At 45.7% G+C, this 20,816-nt stretch overlaps 2 long non-coding RNA genes across 2 annotated transcripts; both read right to left on the reverse strand.

Annotated features, from left to right (window-relative positions):
• Positions 1 to 2,248: 2,248 nt before the first annotated feature.
• LOC115578460 (uncharacterized) lies at positions 2,249 to 2,741 on the reverse strand. The gene is made up of 3 exons (XR_003983455.1): positions 2,575 to 2,741; positions 2,417 to 2,493; positions 2,249 to 2,335 (listed from the first exon to the last, which is right to left on the reverse strand). It is a non-coding gene; the product is annotated as an uncharacterized LOC115578460 (long non-coding RNA).
• Positions 2,742 to 4,765: 2,024 nt separating this feature from the next.
• Positions 4,766 to 8,140, reverse strand: LOC115578405 (uncharacterized). Its single transcript, XR_003983439.1, has 5 exons — positions 7,954 to 8,140; positions 6,335 to 6,447; positions 5,854 to 6,011; positions 5,595 to 5,691; positions 4,766 to 5,321 (listed from the first exon to the last, which is right to left on the reverse strand). It is a non-coding gene; the product is annotated as an uncharacterized LOC115578405 (long non-coding RNA).
• Between the last annotated feature and the right edge of the window lie 12,676 nt (positions 8,141 to 20,816).

Consider the following 20,816-nt stretch of genomic DNA (forward strand, 5'->3'; position numbering starts at 1 on the left):
CACATCAATATTTGGGCAAAATGCCATTAACCTGGTTGCAGCTGCTACCTGTGAGCCTTCTAACTCCCCATCTGAACTGTGACTCTGCAGCTCAGTGGGTGCTAGTTTTCCGGATGGTGAGAGGAATTGGTGGGCCTGGCCACAGTAGAAGACCGACTAGCAGCAGGGCCAGCACGAGCCCGTTCACCTTCACAGTCCCTGGCGAAGTGACCAGGCTGACGGCAACGAAGGCAAATCACAGGGCCATTACGTTGGGGTCGAGCTGGTGGCATGGAAGTCTGCATAGAAGCGACAGTACGGGTGAGTTGATTGAGCTGTTCCTGTTGACGCTTCAACAGCTCTTTCAACTCACCAAGCTCGGAACCATGTGGAGAAACAGGAAGAGCCGGCCGAGAACTGCCCTGCACCCCATACTGCAGGCCATACATGGATGGAAGGGAGTGACTGCGTTCCCTTGCACCTCCCGGGAACCCCTCCCTCTCCCACCGCATACCTTCCCCACGTACCTCCAACAATGTAGCAGTGGGTTCACGGCGAACAAACTGTTTCCGCTCCCGGCGAAGAGCGCTGTCCAGGACATGTTCCACGAACTGATCGCGAAGCAGGACCTCTGAATTTAGCAACCCATCAGGTGCACGTTGCTTCACCTGCTCCATGAGAGCCATCAGGGCCAAAGAAAACTCCAACAATGTTTCCCCCTCCTGCTGCTTCCTGGAAAAGAAGGCCTGTTGCAAGGTTACGTATGATCTGGCACAACCATACAATTCTTTCAAGATGGCTAGGACGCTAGCAGGGTTGCTTCTCTCAGCACTAGTGCGATACTTAATTTCTTCCCTAGCCTCACCCCCGAGGTGGTCGAATATGAAGAAAGCCTGGTCGACCATGGACAAGTGGCGGGCACGCATGCACGCCTGGATCTCTTCCACCCACTCAGTTATGCCAACGCCAGTCTTACCGTTAAACAGGGGGCATCTATGGTCTCTAGGGATCACTACCAGCCGCTCTGTGACAGCAGCTGCAGCGCCTGCCGGTGGGGCATGGACAGCTGGACCAGGGGAGGCCAACGAAGCCCCACCAGAGCCCCCCGGGGAAGCAGCACCTTCCCGACAAAGCCGCTCGTTGTCCGCCCTAAGCTGCAAAACCAACTCCCTTAGCTCCTGCACCTCCTCTTCCATGTTATCTAATAAGAGAAGTGCACAGTATGGGAAAAAGAAAAAAAAACTACTGGATTAGACGCTGCTGTTTTTTTTTTTTTTTTTTTTTGGCTCCACCTACAAATCAATAATACTGATGAAAAGAGGAAAAGAATAAATCTAAATAAAAAAAACAAAACACGTCCCTGCCCCTTTAAATGTGGTGATCCTGCCGACAACGCCAAGTTTGTGGCGAGGTGGAAGCTAGGGGTGAGTGTTGCCGAACAACGCCACCTGGGGAATTTCGCCACAGGAAGTAGTTACTGTTTTACTAGGAGACTATAAGGTCACAGGTTCGTAAATCACCACTGGGCAGGAGACAGTGTTCAAAATATAGAAATACTTTTATTGTACAATGGGTTTTTTTTAGTTTCAAAATTTACCAAGCCATCTCACATTAATCACTGGGCCACAAAAAGGGGATGGACAGAGCTGGGCTTGCCACAGCGGCCTGAAACCAAAGAGGAGGGAGAACAAACCAAAATAATAATATCACCCGTGACACTGCACACCCACGCAACTGAGAAGTGAAGAACCCGCCACCAGGGATTGGGTCGCCGCTCTGAGCTCCAGCACTTGTCCACAAGGAGAGAGGGAGAATTAAAATGGCCTCACAGTCTGGCTGGTATCTCTCACACACACACACACACACACACACACACACACACACACACACACACACACCAACAATAAAGCATTATAAAAAAAGGAACCCAAAATAACCAATTAAATCTTCAAATACAATTAAACAAAAACTATGAAAAATAATACAAAGAAACTCAAATTTACACTTAACAATAAACAAATTAATAAATCAAGCTTTTCCTCAAATCAATAAACCCATGCAGCAGCCCCCAGAGAGCCCAGCATTAGGGCTCTGATGACAGCTCTGTGAGGGGGATGCTGGACCCAACCTCAATTCAGAAAACCCCCCAAAAAAAGAAAACAACAAAAATATTTTTTTTTAAATGACACCAAAACAGCTGCCTAAAATCAGCAGCAGCCAAACAATGGAGCCACACAAAACAGCAGCGTCGTCCAGGGAGCCGTGGCGATGAATGAATGTTTAAATGGACCTCACCGGCGCAGCGTCACAGCAGGCCAGGTAGCAGAGTTATTGCACGGCTTCTGCCTGATCCAAACTGGAGCACAGAATGTTAACAATTAGCCGGGGGTCGAGCAGTGTTAGAAGGGAAAGAGGAGGACGGACAACGCCGACTTACCACGAGGACGCACAACCACACCCAGGAGGGCTTCCAGCGGAGCAACGCGGGCCCCACGGCAACAGCAGCCTGCCACACTACAGAAACAAAAAGGAGAACCGTGTCACCGATGTGCCCTGCGGCACACTAAGTGGGAAGGAGGACAGCGGTGCGCATACCTGTTGTGCAACGAGAGGAAACGTGCGCCAAGATGATCCGCCACGCCAAACCGGGCTCCACCACACTCCGACAAGCCACAAAGGCTCAAACACCTGCACCAGCTCTGCCACGCCGGGCCACAGCCACCACGGAGGATGAGCAGAACCGGAAAGGAGAAAGGGATCGCAGGTGTGACTAGGCCAGTATAAATAAGCGCGCAGCGCCGCCCATCAATCAGTGCGTCAATCCACACCTAATGTGGATGGAGCGAGGAGGAGGGGGGGGGGCATGTGGGAAAAGATGAGACCGTCCTGCCACATTAACATATTTTTAACTAAAGAACTTGAACTAGTTCAGATTTTGTGACATTCTGAATTGATGCTTAGGTCCTGATGACATGTTTACAAAAAAGGGTTACTGCCTTAGTTGTGATAAATGAAAAAGGTGTAAACATAATATCAACAACAATTTGAGATAGTGATGGGCTACTGATAATGGAGAGGATTCATTTCAAAGGATAACAGGAATATTCACTCCCACAGTTTTTCCTCGGTATCTAAACAAAACTGTTAATGAACTGAACATGAACTAGTTCAAAACTGAATTGGTGAACTATGACCGTGAATTTATTCATTTTCTTTTGTATGAACTGAACTTTGAACTAGTTCATGTGAAGTGTGAACTTGCACAACACTGGATGTTAAATGCCACTTAGTTATTTTATGGGGTGGGTGGCATTTTCCCAATGGCAAAGCAGCTGGGCCAACACGGTTTGCGTGGAATGCTGAAAAAGCTTTCCCCGACCACATCCCCACCAAACGTAAAAAAGGAATGGTCCCTGCAAGCGTGGAGGATGAAGGAGCAGCTGAACCAGGCCCAAACCATCTTGACATAGCTACACAGACCCCTGGCACCTCAAGTGTTGTGGTGCTTGAAGTCGAGAATGATATGCTGAGAAAAGAAAATGACCAATTGAAACGTGAATTAGAGAAACAAAAACAAACATTTTCATTTAGTCAAATATCCTCCCACCCCGATAAAGTCAATTACTACACTGGCTTGCCAGATGCTGCCACTGTCCTCTTTTTGGAAGCCCTTCTCTCAAAATTTGATCTCCAGTATCACTTTGATTGGAATGTCCAAATTATGCCCCTTATCGATCAGCTACTCCTGACTTTGATGAAGCTCCGACTAAATTGTGGCATCCTAGACCTTGCAACAAGGTTTAATTGCTCTCGTGCCACAGTCACTAACATCTTCACCACCATCAGCAGTGCACTGTATGACATTTTGGATGTTGGCATGATGGAAAACAACATCCCCTCCAGAGTCAAGAACCAGACATCCCTGCCAGTTTGCTTTCAGCCATTTCCTGACTGTCGGATTGTGCTTGACTGCACTGAAGTGGCCGTCTCCAACACAGAAAGATTGGACACCCAGAGTCATCTGTACAGTCATTACAAAGGACGCACCACACTTAAAGCTCTGATCGGTGTGGCTCCCAATGGAGTTATAACCTTCGCCAGTGACCTATATGGTGGAAGTACCTCGGACAAGGCAATAACAGCTGACTGCGGAGTACTCCAACAGCTACAACCAGGCAACATGGTGATGGCAGACAAGGGATTCACTATTCGTGACATTTTGCCTGAGGGAGTTTCACTGAACATCCCAACGTTCCTTGTCAATGGAGAATTCACAGTGCAGGAAGTTAACCACAACAGACTTGTTGCCAGTGCAAGAATCCATGTGGAGCGTTCCATACGTCTGAAAACGTTTGACATTTTGACCTACATCCCATATCAGTATAAGAAGCGTGCCAACAAGATCCTAAAAGTATGTGTTTGTCTTACAAATTTAAAGTGTCCTTGCTTAAAGCATTAGAACAATGGTAAAAGTGAAAATCCTTAAAAATAAATGTCATTGATTTACTCATGTCTTACTTATGTCTATATTTTTGTCTGTCACATCAAAATCATTCAGTTTAAGCCACCATCAGTTGGTTGAATAATTGAGGGAACTACTTGGATTTACACTTTGACAGGCTAGGTGCAAAACAAGCTGAACTAGCAGACAAAAATGAGTCTTCACACAGTTGCTCCCACTCCCAGTCAGTTTATTGTTAACTGTAACAACAATATTACAGTTAACTGTAACAGTTAACAGTTACTGTTAACTGTTAACAACAAAATATGGAAGACCACACAGTAGAAAAATATAAATGGTGATTTGATAAATACCTTGGTAGCAGAATGAAATCCTGCACTAGAACAGGTCACAAATGCAGGGTCAATACACTAACCATTTTACATTTCTGACAGAATGCGAGGAAGGAAACGATCCTTATAAAAGTTTACTAGAATGTCAATGTTGTTAGCCCATGCTGGGTCTTTATGGATGAGCAGGATTACAAGGTCAAGAGGAGTCCACACCACAAGATGACAACTGTTGGCTCCTGTCAGGTGCAGATTGCCCTGAATCTGATGCCAGTACGGTTGTGGGTTTGCTTGAGCTTCAGTAAGCCAGTGACTTCATCCAGTTCTAGAAAAAAGTCCTTTCCCTCGGCTGCCTGCAGGTTGGTTTTGGTTCTGGCTGAATAGGGACATTTCACCTCAATGACTAAGTCATCGGCCCCCGTCCCATCTGGAGAGCCACCGAGCAGGCCACTGTCAGAAAGGAACACTCCCCTCTCCTGGATGGTCACGCCAGTGCGCTCCATGTATTCCTGCTTAGCTTTTGGCTCATGGAGGATTCCCCAATCACAAGCCTGGGGGCAGGGAAGGAAAAAGGAGTAATCTTGAAGACTATCCCTGCATTTCGTATCGCATACATCCATACTAAACAACACAAAAGTGGTGGCTTTGCATACTACAAAATTTGACTGGATGTAGTATGCATTCCTATACTCTAGGCATAACATTGACATAGTAGTATTATTAATTATTTGTATATTCATGTTTTTATTTAGTCTTTTCTAATACATACAATTATATGTATGGAAGTATGCTTCAATTAAAATCACTTAGTGCCCACCACTTACATGAGATCCTTGTTTGAGGTTGTAAGAGTTCCGCTGCACTGCTGCCAACACCAAACCGAAGTTGCTGGCTGTGATTCTCTTCTGGCGATATGCCATCCTGTTAAAAGAAAACCATAATAGTTAACCTCATGCCACTTGCAACACAGGTGCATTTTGTCCATGTAGCACACAGGGATGTTTCCAGCACTAATTGAGAGAAAGGTAGTCAATGCTGTGTACACCTGAAATCAATAAAGACCATCTTTGTATGTATCATTACCATAAGGCATTCTTAGTTTGCCCAACTGTGGCTCTCTCAATGGCTTCTTTCTCTTGTGGGCTGACAGAAAGCGATGAAAGCACATACAGAGCTTTGTCCTCTGCATTGCCATAACCTGGGCTGGTCACTACCACATCAAAGGTCTTGATAGGGACGGTCTAAATTTGAAGTAAAACAGACAAATATCATGAACTCGACAAAAAATGTTGGTCAATGATGTTCAGTAAGACATGGACCACATATGTTTTTGGCAACACAGTACAAACAAAATACATTCAAAGTGTGAACAGTTTGATGTCTGATTTGCAATGGTTTATATCTATGGGTATGTCCAATTGAATTTATCATCAGTGGAAAATGGAGTGTGGTGGGATAACTCAATCAAACTTAGCTAATGTAACTGATTTAATGTAGTGTACTTGTCATATTTCTGATATTGCAGGACGTGACAAATCAAAAATACAAAGGACAGAAGTCAAACCTGAGGTGTTTCTGGTGCCAAAATCCAACCCAGACCTGTAAAACGGCCCAGCTGTGCCAAGGAGTTCAGTGTCCATTCTCTGTCCTCCTGGGTGACAGGTCGTTTAGTTCCAGCTGAAATAATAGCATAAAAGGGTTAATAAAATAGATTACAGTGTTCTCACTTAAAACCATCTCCTATCTCACATAACTGCTGTCAGTAACATCACCATTCATTTATAACACTAAAGTATGTATGTAAAGTATGTAACACTGTTACTGTGATGATAAATGACACTTAAATATTGAATCTGTGTCTATAATAACTACACCCTGACATGTAAATGTGACATCTGTCTTGGTTCATTTAATTTAACTTAAAATTTGGACAACTGACTGCATAATATATGAATCAGAAACAGAAATGCTTTACAGCAGCTCCCATTCAAAGTCAAGAATATGCAGAAAAATAGTAGTCATAATAATGATAATAATAATAATAATAATAATAATAATAATAATAATAATAATAATAAGAAACTATATATATGCTCCATATTTATAATAGAAGTCTACTCCAACTGTACTTTTTTTTACCATTAAATGTTATTTTATACATTCTCATACTTTATAATGTTCTGTCATGGAGTACATCACTTCACTGCTAAAAGAAAAGAGAGCTGCTCACTGCCAGTTGCAGCTTCTTATCTTGATCTGCAGTCTTTGTTAATTTTTTGTCATGATTGTTATCATTAGTACTTAGATTATCAAAAATCACAGTTACATGTAAGGATGTGGTTATTATAGACAGATTCAATAGTTAACTGTCATGTGTCATCACAGTAACAGCGTTACATACATTAGCAGCTGTAAACACATACACACATTATAAAACACATCATGTGGTCCCCTTTAAACGCCGGGTGAAGGTGTATATTTTGGTAAATAACCGCCGGTTCCAAATTAATGCCGAGTCTAATTTTTTTTTTTTTTTTAAAACATCAAGGAAGAAGACGTGACCACTGACACTGCACGTTTTTTTTCTTCGCCTTTTTCACGTATCGTGCTTGCTACTATAAGTCATCACACTGATGATCGCCATGGCTCCGGTGCAGCAAACTTTCCGTCTTAAAATATGCAGAGGAAAACTCGGAGAAGCAGCCGCTAGATGTTTCCCTGTCTACCCCAAGAGAGTGAGAGACTGGCGGATTAAAAATTGAGATAAACATGCGGGAATGAGTTATCAACAAAAGGGAGAGTGTCCCGCAAAATGATCAGGGCGATGGAGAAACAAATGTACGCCACCGTGAGTGACAGCAGAGATGAGGAGTTTGCTACGACTGCTGGTTGGATAAATCATTTCCTCCACCGCACCAACTTCACTGGCAGAAGACAACTATTGCCCAGAAGGATGCCAGAGATTTCACCGAGAAGCTGGAGAAGTTTGTGACATTTTCATCCCGGATTTGATTTTTGTGAGGAGGGAATTAAACGCCTGTCCCAAATAAACACCTGGTCTGTTAAAACCTATTGGTGTTAATGGCGGCCTGGCGCTCCGGCGCTACGGCGGTCCTTTTTTTTCATTGAGGCCTGGACTTTCCCTGTTAGACTTCCACCTGACATTAAACTAACTGTTATTACCCTATTTGAATTATAGGAGTTAAGACCCTTCTGAACAGACGTTGGGAAGTCAGTAAAGTAGGCTGTCACTGTGTAAAAGGTGACCGGTTCCTGTGCCGTAGCCATTGTTGTTTACGTGACCTAAAAATGCTAATGTACACGGAAGTGATCCCGAACAATTCGTGACGTCACACTAGCCATGCCCATAGAAAAGTCGCCCCAGCACTGCAGCAGCTCAGCCAATGGTAGATTGTTGCTGAGACAAAAAAACACATAGCAACGGATAATTCAGCCAATTAGCGTCGTCAAATTTGATAAGCTTGGGGCGATGAAAATATCGCCCCAAGCCTGTGTTTAAGTATCCTGGCAACCAGAAACAAGTGCGGGAAATCAAGATGGCGGCGTCAAATAGACACGAACAAGAACACACAGGGCTTCAGCTACCCATACATTCTGTAAAATCTCTCTTGCTATACCCCTTCGAAAGGAGATCTTTAACGGAAAAAACTACGTATTAAAGAACTTGGACCTGATAAGCCCGGTCCGAACTGACACATGAGAAAGGTAAAGTGCACCAGAGGAGCCTCTCTCTGAGGTGGTACGACAGGACAGCTTGGCTAACGTTAACTGGATGTACTTTTGCAACTGCAGTATTCTGCTTCCCGTGTTTACTTTTTAAAATGCGGGGACAGATACTACATGGACTGTAACAGGAGTCAGAGACCTAAAAATTCTGTCAGAGTGGATTCAAAAACATGAATGCTTGATGGTACACATGAACATCGCTGTCAAGCTAGCCATGCTAGGCAGGACTAGCATAGCTGCGCAGCTGGACGAAGGACACAGGATTGCGGTGAGAAAACACACTGAAGAGGTGGAGATATGGACAGACATATTTTATCGAGGATCATTGATTGTGTAAAATTCTGTTGAGCTTTTGAGCTGGCATTGCGAGGCCACTTAAGACAGCATCCTTCGACAACCCCAGCATTTTTTGTAGCATTTTTCGGGGATTAGTCAATTTTGTGGCGTCCTTGGACTGTGTGTTAGAGGAGCACCTGAAGACCGCCACCGTCTTAAAATGCACCTTAAAGACAGTTAAAAACAAACTTTTGGACGGCGTGCTGTCGGTCCTTCGAGACTGCATACTGGAGGATGTAAAAACGGCAGATTATCTTGCTATCTAGGCAGATGAAACAACAGACACTGCCACTCATTGTCAGCTGGTGCTTGTGCTACGTTGCATTTTACGAGTTCATCCAGCTTCCAGACGCGACTGCTGACACAGTCGCCACTGCGGTGTTGGAAAGGGTGAAGACTATTCTTCCTGAGGGACAACGGGGGACACTACTCGCCCAGGTCTATGACGGAGCTGCCGTGATGAGAGGAGCTACAGGTGGGGTCAAGACGTTTACGGGAGACCCCACTACGTACGCTGTTACGCTCATCAGCTGATCCTGATAATGCAGCAGGCAACATCCCACATCAGAGGTAAGCTGTAACAGCGTTCTATATACAGTTCATGAGGTGTTTACCTTTGGTATCTTTGTGTGAAATTCCTGTATATTTATGACAGTTAGCCTATGTATTTGAATATCCTGAACTATTCACCATACAGCTACTGAAGAACGTAAACACACCGAAATGTTCAGATGTAGTTTTCTCATATTTATGATATTCAACAATAAGCTGTCCTTGTTTTTCCATACAATTTTATATGGTCAGCTTGTAAGGAGATAATGATGATATTTACACGGTGAGATGTGAACATTTAATTCTACTGTTTATTAGTGTTGTCACGATACCAAAATTATGACTTTGGTACGATACCTGCCTAAAATATCAAGATACCGATACTAGAACATCATCAAAAGTAATGGAATAAAATAGAAGATGACAGAATGTGGAACTTAAAAAGATGTATTTCTTTTTATTAATTAAAACACTTCAAAAGTCAAAATAAAAATATATATTTTGTAAAAGCTGCTGAGCTATAGCTTCTGTATCCAAGAAGACAAGTGTCTTTTTGTTTTGGTCATTTGTCTTGTTTGCTCTTAGAGATTATTAAATAACCTGATTTTCCATTAAAAGCTCAGTGCTTGTAGTAGAAAAAAATTAACAGCACATTAACTACAATTTTATTCAGCATAAAAATAATGAACATAAATGACATTGACTGTAAGTCTGGCAATTCATGAAATAAGATAAAAATGTATCCATCCCACAAAGAGGAAATTTGCAATTTGCATTTCATGATGATAAAGTTCAAATCCTGGATTATTAGCCTGCAAACTACATTAGTGCGATAAAGTACAACACAAATGACCCAGACCTAGTGGAGGTCTGTGCTAATCAGACCATTTTCTAATAATATAAATTACAATATATATTATAAATTATTGACAAAAATGTACATGCTATGATTATATTACTAGTACTGATTGACTTAAAATAGATAATTTATAAGTGGTGTTGTTGATCAGCATACTTGTGAACACCAGCGCATGTTATGGTTCATGTTACCGGTGTGAAAGTTGCGTTTGCATACAGAGATGTGTGGAACCACATCGGACTGTTCAACAGTTAGCTTTACCCCTGACTGCCTCCTGCAACTCTGATGGTGGAAAAAAGTTCGCTTGACTTCCATCCGGGGGATATTTATGTTATCTATCGCTAACCTGCAGCTCTTTGAACTCTTTGAACAAGTCCGCATGTCTGTCAGCTGAGAGTGGTCCTGCCGACCGTCCTAGGCTTGTTGAAAAAGCAGACGCACAGAGCGAAACATGGAAATATTTTGCTTACGTTGCCGACAGTAAGAGCAAGCCCACGGACACCACAAAGCCCGTCAGTAAATGAGGCTTTAAATCCGTAATGACCAAAGGAGCCAACACGTCTGTTTCGCTCTGTGACTGTCTGTCACTGTGAAACCACGCCCACTCTGGCTGCAGGCAGTGAGGAAGCAGAGAGAAGTTGCACACAGACACGCTGCCCCGCTGTCGCACAAAGTTCATAAAGTACCAATACTAATAAAATGTGAAAAAGCATTGTTCTTAACGGCTGGGTACCGCGGTACCTTTCTAGTATCGGTTTACCGTGCAACACTACTGTTTATTATGTGTAGTGAAAAAAATCTGTATCATTTCATAGTGTAAGAGTGGGGCGCACAAGTGTGACGTCATCAAGAGGCGACATGGTTATTGTGTAGGAGTTCGCGGGCGAGAGAAGTGAATAAACAGAGTGTGTTGCTCAGCTCCAAAGAGTACTTGTTCGTGAGTTTTTGTCAGCAGGAAAGAGTGATTTTAGAAGCCCTCAACACCTCGGAATGTTACATTGGTGGCAGCGGTAATTGGAGTGTTTCCTGGCTTTTGGAGCAGTTTTCTCTGCACTTTCTAGTCGGTCCAGCTGACCGGCTAGCTGTATTCGTGTGGTTGCTGTTGACCAGCATGCTCGGAGGACTGAAGCGCGACGTTATGGACTGTGACATGGACGAGGATTATTTCGGAGGTACTGCTATATGGACTGGTGGTGTGAGTGGCATGAGAGTTGAGCTCCCGCCGCCGTTTCGTGGCGACGGAGAAAAACCGTTTGCTACGTGGGTGAAGCGCCCAGATGAGGGGCGCCAGAAGCGGGAGTTACTCCGCCGCTTTGGTGAATCTCCTCCCTACGAGGCTGGACGGCGCAGCTTTCATGTTGTGGGACAGTCTATCACCGGACGTTCAGTGCGACTATACACGAGTAAAGGAGAGATTAAAGGAGGCCTTTGGACAAAAGCAGTTCCTCCTGTACTTCCAGACGTGAATCTCTGCACGGCCCCGTCAGCCGAACGAAAGTTTGGAGGTCTACGCAGCTGACATCTCCAGGCTCGTGGCTGAGGCTTTTCCTGACTACGACAGAGCTGCCAGGGATGGTGAGACTTTTAGACGTTTTCTTGCTGGGCTTGACCCTGCCCTCCAGGCTAAGTGCCATGAACAGGGAGCGACAGATGTGGAGGAGACATTGCTATAGCAGGCCGTTGTGAACGGGCCAGACAGGCTCTGATGGCAAGCACACCTGGATTGCCCTACTCCAGCCCGCATCCTGCTGTTGTGGCCTCTCTTAATCCGGCGTCGCAAGGTTTTGTGGACAGTAATGTTAATGCCTCAGAGAAGCTCGTTCACGCCATGGAGCGGCTCACCTCACAGATGGACACTTTACAAGCGGAGGTGAGGGATTTGAGAGCACGTCAAGGCGGGGCTGAGTGTGGCGTTCGTGGCTCCCCCTTTCCTGGGGCTCGTCAGCGGAGCGCGGGGGAGCGCAGAGAGCAGCGGCGTGCCTGTCACTGTGATTGTGGCAGGTTTGGATGCAGGTACACCTCGAGGGACTTCCGGATGGATGACTGCACGAGAGGCCGATCTCCACAGCGCCGGCTTCAGGGAGGATACGGCGACAGGGAATGGCCTCCACGGGAGCAGGGGACCCAAGACATCACGGCTGGCTCTTCACCGTGCCGGCTGGACAGCGAGGGCTCGAGTGGGACGCACTTCACAGCAGAACGTCAGCCGTGGCGAGGAGTGAGGTTTCTGTCTCCCTCCCGACGATCACCATCTCCATCCCCGCAGGGCCAGGAGCAGGGAAACTTCCAGTAGCTGGCATCGAGACCCAGATGCCAGTGTCAACACCACAGGGTCACAAGGACAACTCTGCAGTAGCATCTCCAGGCCCCACAGTGGACTCCTGTTTGGTGGGTGAGTCTACGGCCTACATTAAAGGACTGGTAGAAGGTATCGATGTGACTGTGTTAATTGACTCTGGCTCTAATGTTTCTTTGATTTCTGAGGAGCTCAGAATGTCCATCCCAGCTTTACGTAAACGTGTGCTGAATACACAGTACACGTATGCACGTGCAGTAAATGGACAGTTATTGGACACCTTAGGTACTGTGACTCTTCCCATAAAATTGGGGAGCGAGTCTTATGAACAAACTGTGCATGTTGTCCGGGGGGCTACACAGGCTATTTTGCTGGGTTTTGATTTCATGCTGCAGACCCATGCAATTATGGATGTGGGTCGTGGGCTTCTCAGCATGGGAGAAATTAATATTCCTCTCTTGCAGGCTACAGACTTTATTCCTAAATGTTGTAACATGTTGATGCTACTTTTCCTCCTTTCAGTGAAATGATTGTCCCTGTTCAGGTGGAGCCTCCCCGTAGGGCTGGACCAACTATTGACTCTTACCTGGGCTATTTAGAGCCCGAGGTGCGTGACAACATGGGACTGGTGGTCGCACGCACAGTAGCGCCTGTAAAGAATGGATGCACTGTGGCACGGCTACTCAATCCAACTAACCAGGAACTGAAACTACGCCCTGGCTCTCACCTTGGGGTATTTCACCATGTTAATGAATGTGACATAATCACCCCGGCAGATGTTTTTGATTCCCAACAGGTGGAGGCCCCCCTACCTGAGTGTCCGCTGTCTGATGATCAGAGGCAGCAGCTGCAGGTTTTGCTGAGGAAGCATCAGGGAGTGTTCAACCCTGCCCGGGGAGGAACAGGCAACCCCAACCTGATCAAACACCACATTCAAACAGGTGACCACCCCCCAATAAAGCAGCGGGCCTACCGCACTTCCCCTGACAAGCGGAGGGAAATAGCGGCCTTTTGGAGGATGGCATCATCGAGGAGAGCTGCAGCCCTTGGTCCTCTCCTGTGGTTCTCGTCAGGAAGAAGAACAATACATGGAGGTTTTGTGTGGATTAAAGGGGCCTCAATGCTGTGACAATAAAAGACTCTCACCCACTGCCCCGGGTAGATGATACACTTGATGCTCTAGCGGGGACCACCTGGTTCAGCTCGCTGGACTTTTCCGACAGCTATTGGCAGGTGGAGGTGGCACAAAAGGACCGGGAAAAGACCCCCTTCACCACTGGCCAGGGCCTCTACCAGTTCCGATCCATGCCCATGGGGCTCACAAATGCACCGGCGACATTCCAGCGGGTTATGGAGTTGGTGTTAAAGGGGCTGCCGTGGCACATCTGCATGGTGTATCTCGATGACATACTGATATACAGCAAGACGTTCGAGGACCACCTCTCTGCTCTAAACGAGGTCTTCACCCGAATTGGAGCAGCTGGGCTTCGGTTGAATGCCAGGAAGTGCTACCTGGCCGGGGACCATGTGGTTTTCCTTGGACACATCATCTCCGCTGAGGGGCTCTGCCCTGACCCCAGAGACACAGAGAAAGTGAAGTCATGGCCTGTGCCAAGGTCCGCTACAGAGGTGCGTGCCTTCCCGGGGCTCTGTTCCTACTACAGAAGGTTTGTGAGGAGTTTTGCCCTGCGAGCTGCCCCCCTAAGTCACCTCACCGGGAAAGATGTCCCGTTTCAGTGGACCGCAGATTGCCAGGAGGCATTTGAGTTCCTGCGGGACGCGCTCTGTGCTGAACCTATAATGAGTCACCCAGACTTCACCAGCCGTATTATTCTATACACCGACGCTTCCCAGATGGCTGTGGGGGCAGTGTTGGCACAAGACACTGATGGTCGGGAGAAAGTAGTGGCGTATGCTAGCCACTCCCTCTTCGCCCGTTCACCATCGTTACGGATCACCTGCCACTGCTGGGACTCCGACAGCTTCCCATTGACAGTGACAGAACAGGTCGTCGCAGTCGCTGGGCCCTGGAACTGGACCCTTATGACTGGGTAATTTTGCACAAAAGTGGAAGTCAACACACCAACGCGGATGCTCTTTCCCGCAGACCCGACCTCAGTGCAGAGTTAGTGGACAATGATGCCCCTGATACTACCAGCACCCTCGTGCACACAGGTACCCAAACAGGCATGGACAATGACCTGAACACTGTGTGTGCTATAGATTCTCCTGTCCCCGCCGCAGCCCCTACAACGGACACCGGCTCCAGCCCCAGCCCCAGCCCCGGCCCCGGCCCCCACTTGCCTTCTGACCCCCAAGCTTGTGCGGACCAGGCCCTAATCTACACACTGTCACACAATGGGTCCAATGTCAGGGAGCTCCAACAGAGTGACGCCGACATCAGACAGGTGTTGGCCTGGCTGGAGGAGGGTCAGAGACCCCCTAGGTGGAGGTTAAAGGATGCCAGTCGGGGTTTAAAGAGACTGTGGCATGAGTTTCCCCGGATGACTTTTATTGATGGACTGTTGTGCAGGGTTGTGTGGCTGTCTGATGGGGGGCGAACGACACAGGTTGTGGTCCCTGCTGTCTTGGTCCCTGAGGTCCTCGGGCACCTGCATGGCACACCTTTGACGGCTCACCTTGCCTATGAACGGGTCTTAGCTCATGCCAGAAGTGTGTGTTATTGGCCCACGATGTACAGTGACGTTAAAGCTTGGTGTGATCAGTGTTACGCCTGTCAGAGGAGAAAGTCCCCAGTACCCTGACATCATGCCCCTATGAGAACTTCACATGCGGAGAGGCCTTTCCAACGTGTCGCAGCCGACATACTTGAGTTGCCGGTCACCGCTAAAGGCAACGGTATGTTTTGGTTGTTGAGGACTACTTCACTAAATTTGTTAACCTCTATGCCATCGCTGACCAAAAAGCCACCACGGTGGCGGAATGTCTCTTTCAGAATTACATTTTGGAACATGGTGTGATGGAGACACTGCACACAGATATGGGGAGACAGTTTGAATCAGATGTGGTGAAACACTTGTGCAGTATGCTGGGTGTGAAGAAAACTCACACCACTCCTTACAATCCAAAGTTTGATGGCATGGTAGAGAGGTTTAATAGAACACTTACTGACCTATTGGCTAAAAGGCTCTTGTCATGTGAGGGGGAATGGGACTCTTTCCTGTTGCAGGTCGCTTTTGCATTTAATACCAGTGTTCACTCCAGCACCGGGTTCACGCCATACTTCCTCACACACGGCAGGGAGGCCCGGACGCCGGTGGATGTGGTGCTGGGGTCGCTGGGGCAAGGCAGGCCAATAGATGGGTCCCCAGAGGACTTTGCTAGTTCTCTCCTCAGGCGCTTGGACACTGCTTTTAGTCGAACGAAGGACAACAACGTTGCGGCAAGCAGAAAACAAAAGACTTTCTATGATACTAAGTTGAGGCATGAACCGTACGAGGTCGGGGACCTTGTGTGGTTGAATGACCCCACGGAGAGCCGCCGTAAACTGGCTCCCCACTGGAAGGGACCCTACCTGGTGCAATGGCGAATGGACAGGGACGATGAGGTGGGGGTCACTTACCAGATCAGTAGCCCATTTGGGGAGGAGTCCCCTCTTCAGACCGTCCACTATGACAGGCTGTGGCGCTACAATCTGCCTGTGACTTTTCCCTTGGAGGGCCCGTCCAGAAGCCTCCTCTCCCCTTCTCCACCCACTGTGCTGCAGGGCGATGCTGCCGCGCCCAGTAGCCCGGTGGGAGTTTCCCCCTTTGGCGAAAATGTGAACTGTGATAGTGGTCCCAGTTCAGGTGCTGGCGATTCAACAGAGCAGGCGATGGCCCTGCCGAGGTTTTCCCGGGTTGGCAGGTCATCGCAACCCCCTGCTCACTTTAGGGACTTTGTGGTGGGGTGACTGTCTTATACATGCTCATGGTATTAACTCCCCGTGTGTTAAGGAGGGGTTGCGTGTATGTTTTGTGTGTTCTTTTTTTTTATGTGTGTTTGCGCTTTTGTTGTTGCGGGTTACTATGCTGTGTTTTACAGTTGTGTTCATGAATGGCTGTTTCATGGCCTGTGGCTATATGTGGTTTACATGCAAATTTTATTTCTTCCCCTTTCTTTCTGTCCCCCGGGGTATTGTGTTTCATTGTGTGTTGTGAAATGAGGTCATTTCTTACTGTAAGGGGGGACGCATGTAAGAGTGGGGCGCACAAGTGTGACGTCATCAAGAGGCGACATGGTTATTGTGTAGGAGTTCGCGGGCGAGAGAAGTGAATAAACGGAGTGTGTTGCTCAGCTCCAAAGAGTACCTGTTCATGAGTTTTTGTCAGCAGGAAAGAGTGATTTTAGAAGCCCTTAACACCTCGGAACGTTACAATAGGTATGTGATACCATTCTGAGGCGTGCCAAGGAGAGGTTCTCTTTCACCAAGCACCTCACCAGTGCCACTCTGCTGCAAGGAGACTTGTTCCCCCAACACAGCTTGAAGTCCTTGGATTCAGCGCTGGAAACCACTGTGGAAGCCTATCTGACACTGGACGAGGCCAAGCTGAAGACAGAATTGTCCCTGGTCTGTGAAAATGAAGAGTTCAAGGCTTGCAGTGGTGCGCTGGCTCGCATGCACGTTTTCATGGAAAACAACCTCCAGGACACGTTCAGTGAGACTGTAAGTCTTCTTTAGATTCTCATCACCACACCGATGACTACAGCAGAATCAGAGAGGTGCTTCTCTACTTTAAAGAGGATAAAAACAGTCCTTAGGAACACCATGAACGCACAATACCGCCTGAATGCACTGGCTCTCCATGGAGAAAAAGCTGATGCAGACATTCCTGACTTTAACACAAAATCATTGAGAGGTTTCCTACTCAGAAAGACAGAAGAGCAAAGTATATGTTCAAATAAGAGCTGTCACTCACTCACTCACTCACTCACTCACAAACGCACTTACACACACACACACGCACTCACTCACTCACTAACTTACTTTATCACACAAAAAACACATATACAACTCAGCATTTGCACACTCCAATTGGTACAATTTATGCTCCTTTGCCAGTTTTTCTGTGTTAATCTTTAATCATCATCCACCTGTAAATGTTTCTCAAGAACTTTAATTTTGTATTAAGAGTATTCACTAATATACATCTCATATCATTGTCATTATCTGTCAAACTGTTGATTTCTAAAGGGCAATTAAATAATTATTGTTTATGCCTAAAACAATGGTATCTTTTGGTTTGGGTTCTTTTATTGGGATAGTTACCGTAAGCTTCTGGCACACACAGCCCCACCTAGAATATTGTTCACCAGCCTCCACTGCTCATGGCTCAATTAGACATGGAGCCAGTCATGCTAAAGTTTTCCCTTACCAGACCATGGATCAAGGTTCTTTCTTGACAGTAAGAATAAGAGTATTTCTTTAATTAATGTCATTATAAAACTAAGAGACCCTACTGAGCTTGCATTCATTTCCCAACAGAAACTCGACTCTTGCAGTACAAAGTGGTTTTAGGAGATAAGACAGGCCAGGGCTTGCTTGTTAGCATGCTACCTTCTGTAAACATCTCTTCAACACAGGACATACATCTTTGACATACCATTGACACTATTGTTTCTCACACTTTGTTGATAATGTTAATTATTTTCTTAATGTTTCAAACTAAAATCCTGCTCATATTTTACAAATTGCTCTTGAGAGTGAAAAAATGTTTTTAAAGGTCATATATTATAACATAGCTTTATGTCAGACATGGCAAGTTACTGTAAAAGATATACATCCTGAAGCAATCCATACAGAGAGAACATTAAACATGCAGATGGAAAATATGCATAGAAGAAAAACATGCATAAAAATGATGAGAATGGAAGAAATAACAGAATAGTTAAAAAAACAAAACAGAAAAACACACAGCTTCCAGTAAAAAGAAAAAGTACTAATGGGAAATTGCTTTAATGTCAACTAGCTGTGGAGAACAAATTCTGTTTTAACATATCTGAGATGCTTTTTGTCCAAGCAGTCAAGTTAGCTAAAACACTTAATATACACTGTCCCAGTAAGACTTTCTAAATAAAGCTTGTGTCATATTCTGACCTTTCGGACTCTTCGTGTACTCCACCAGCGCTACCGTGATTTCTCTGCAGAAAGCCACCAGCCAGAGCCTGAGCTCACCAACTCTACCTGGCTTCTCTTCCTGAGTCCCTTCCACCTAATCTCTGGCCAAGGCATCTGTCTGAGCTGGAGCTCTCCTCTTCTGCCTGCTTCACATCATATTAAAAAAACTTACTTCAAATCATAACTGAATCATATGGCCAACATGGACCCAGCAGACCCAGAATACCTTCATGAAGGTATGAACACATGTGCCGGGACGTCATGGAGTCCCATTGAGTCCCTACAAGAATTTTGCTCCAAAGGATGCAACTCAACCAAATAATCTCTTAATTCCCTGTATCCACCTTAGCAACACCTTTCCGCCATTGGTTACAGTTTGAGTTTGAGCTTGAATGTATCTGACCAGGTGAGAGTAGGCACTGCGTGGGGGACGGGCACTGCCTAGTACGCGCTGTGCAAGGGAGGGGGGCTGCCAGCAGTGTATGCACGAGAATGATTGACACTTTTCAGACACTCCCCTTGGCTCGGATTGGTTGTGTTGATCAGGAAGTGATGGACCAATGGTTAAATCAGATCCTCATCTGCCCCTCTTGGAGCTGGCTTGTTCTTCATAGAAAAGACTGTGCACCATCATGGTAAAAGATAAATATCTTCCCCTCATTGACCCCTCCTTTGAGCCTCTTTTTCGTGCCAAACTCTTAACCAAACTGGATCTTCGCAACACCTACCATCTCATCTGAATCCAAGAGGGGGACAAATGGAAGTTGGCATTCAACAACCCTCGGGGGCACTTTGAGTACCTGGTAACTGCCCTGGGAATGGCATGATCATGATCATGGTCATTAGGGCTGCAGCTATCGATTCTTTTTGTAATCGATTAATCTAGCACTTTATCGATCGATTAATCGAGTAATCGGATAAAAAATTTTTTTGCGTTTTTAAACAACCAAAACAAATTATGCATAACGAAAATGATGTGGCTGTAAAATGATCAAGCATTTCTCAAAAAAACAGAGGTATTCATTCCAACTCCAACATTTGGCTCCAAAACTAAGCCCATTTATTAAGTGCCAGTGCCAATAATTAAACAACAGTACAGTTAAATAAACTTACTGTAAAACATGTATAACATGTAAAACTGTGAATACAAACTTAAATAGTAAAGGCCATTTGGCCTTGGTTTTGTTATCTTCATACAACATTACAAAAAAAGGATTGCACCTTCTGCAAGTTACCCACCTGAGAACAAAGAATGAATATAAAATATCAAGCCAAACAGGTACACAATGTGTACAATTTATAAAAAAATACATGTAAATAAAACATTATAAATAGATAAAATAAATAAATTATAAATAAGACTTTTTCAGTCTTCAGTCCCCAAATCCATGATAATCACACTAATCCACCAATCACAAGGAGGCAAATACACTGTGTGGGAAGACTAGGGTCCTCCTGGAACCGAAACTTATCCTGAACTGTCAGGAATCATTTCAAAGTGACACAGTCACATTGGATTAGCCGGTGGAGGCGGTGTAATGCACTCAAACAGAGTTTATAATCACAAAACAGCCAATGTAGCACGTAATTCATGATCATGTCTGTATAAAGTGATGTTTATTTTTGCTCTTCTTCGGCGGCTGTTTCAGTGAGTTTTGGGCGCAGAGTGATGAGACGTATACCGTTGAAATTTGTAGAGTCCCAGCTTTCATATGACATGCTGTATGTAGCATTAGCATGAAGTAGCGTAATCGCTAACGCCGATTTTTCGGACATGCGCCATTAGCGTGTTTTTTCTACGTGCTCCTTTAGTTGCTTGGTGTCGGAATTGAGTTTCGATTAGGTGAAAATGATTATCATGAGCGTTTAGCCGAGCTTCGTCCCGTTAAGTTGGTGTGCTGCATTAATATGTTGCTACATGGTTAGCATGCTCGCATGTATAATGCAACATGCGCAGCTCGGGTTGAAGAGGTTAAAAACATCAAAGCTAAACATCATATCTAGTCAAACCGCATCACATCACTACAAATACAGAGCTAAATTGTGCCAGCCAGTTAAATTCAAAATGTATGACGCGCTGGTGTGCCTCCTGAACAACGGTCCGTGTGGAACAATCAGATCCCTGCGCGTATAGTGCG

Source organism: Sparus aurata, chromosome 3 (assembly GCF_900880675.1).
Source record: "Sparus aurata chromosome 3, fSpaAur1.1, whole genome shotgun sequence".
Taxonomy (NCBI): domain Eukaryota; kingdom Metazoa; phylum Chordata; class Actinopteri; order Spariformes; family Sparidae; genus Sparus; species Sparus aurata.